This window comes from Sciurus vulgaris, assembly GCF_902686455.1.
Source record: "Sciurus vulgaris genome assembly, chromosome: 11".
Lineage (NCBI taxonomy): Eukaryota > Metazoa > Chordata > Mammalia > Rodentia > Sciuridae > Sciurus > Sciurus vulgaris.
Window position 1 is genome coordinate 49,922,189 of NC_136472.1, and position 1,304 is coordinate 49,923,492.

The window sequence follows — 1,304 nt, forward strand, 5'->3', positions numbered from 1 at the left end:
TTAAAAAATAAAATAAGAGGGAAGGTTTGGCACATTTACAGTGATGTCACCAATGTTAAGATTTCTTGGGATCTCAGGAAGATTCGTATTCTTTACATCTGATATGGTGTGGGCTGGAACTCCTGCTAAGCCAGCCTCAGATTTCTCCAGTTTATTTTGTGCATCAACTTGTGTAACAGTCTCATTCATGTTGATCTCCAATAACATTCCCCTATCACCATTTCTGCAAGAATGTTGTGAACCTTGTCTACATGGAAAATTAAATCCAGTTCACAGACATTTTCCAAACACTTGTCTAAGGTTTCCACAAATATGGAATTAAATCTAAAATGCCAATTTCACTTTTTGAAGAATCCATATAAAAGACAAAATGTAGGGTTGCATAACATCTATAAATCAGTTTGCTGTCAGATCCTCCAATTAATTAGGTTTAACTCCATAGGTCACACACAGTAAGTTACATAGCTTAAGACTGATTATGAAAATCCTCCTTCTAGGAAATTATAAACATGTTCATTTCTCTTAGATACCAAATGGAAAGTCTCTCTTATGATTCGCTGTCATGTATGGCACTATAGGGCTGGTAGATCTTGGACAGCATTGGCTTCCCGTGGTTGTTGAAGAAGAGGATCGCCTTGATCATGGCTGGGCTGGGCCAACGGGTGGGCACTGGAGACCCGGGCAGGGGTGGGCGCGAGATCCTCCCCTTGGGATCTCGCCAGTGATCCTTCCCCACCTGCCCCCACCTGCCCCCACCTTGATCCTGGGGATTTTGGAAAGAATGTTTGGGGAAAGCTTTTATTTTGCTTACCACAGTATCTGTTGGACCTTTGTTTTGCATTCTTTTTAAATGAACTAGAGAACACTCAATGATAGGAACTGTGCCTATCACAATCCTATTCCCAGAACCTATAATGCTTCCTGCTACAAGGAAAATGTTTATTTTTTAAAATTGGTGTTTGCATTTGGTCCACCTAATTTTCATTTTCTTGTTTAAGAGTCTGTGCAAATCTAGTTTGAGGCCATTCAAAGTTGTTCTTATTCATTTGGTGGCTGAGCAGTGGCAGCTACAGAGCAGTCATCAGTGGCAGGCTGATCAGGCCAGTCATGAGCTGGGGTCTTTTGAACAGGTAGAGAGTGTACCTGCCCACCTTCAGACCAGTCTGCAACCTCAGTCTGCTCAGGTTGAGCAGGTGAACTCAGGAATCCATGCACTCCCTTCGTTTTTTCAGCTACAATGACTCTTCCTTTTCTATCTCTTAAAGATCTCTATAGACCTAGATACCACTTGGTGCTATATGTGC

The 1,304-nt window shown here is 41.9% G+C and overlaps 1 pseudogene across 1 annotated transcript; it reads right to left on the bottom strand.

Moving 5' to 3' along the window:
* On the bottom strand, window positions 1-643 carry LOC306639820 (AP-3 complex subunit sigma-1-like; annotated as a pseudogene). The gene is made up of 2 exons: window positions 483-643; window positions 1-421 (listed from the first exon to the last, which is right to left on the bottom strand). The product of its transcript is annotated as an AP-3 complex subunit sigma-1-like (transcript).
* Window positions 644-1,304: the final 661 nt, after the last annotated feature.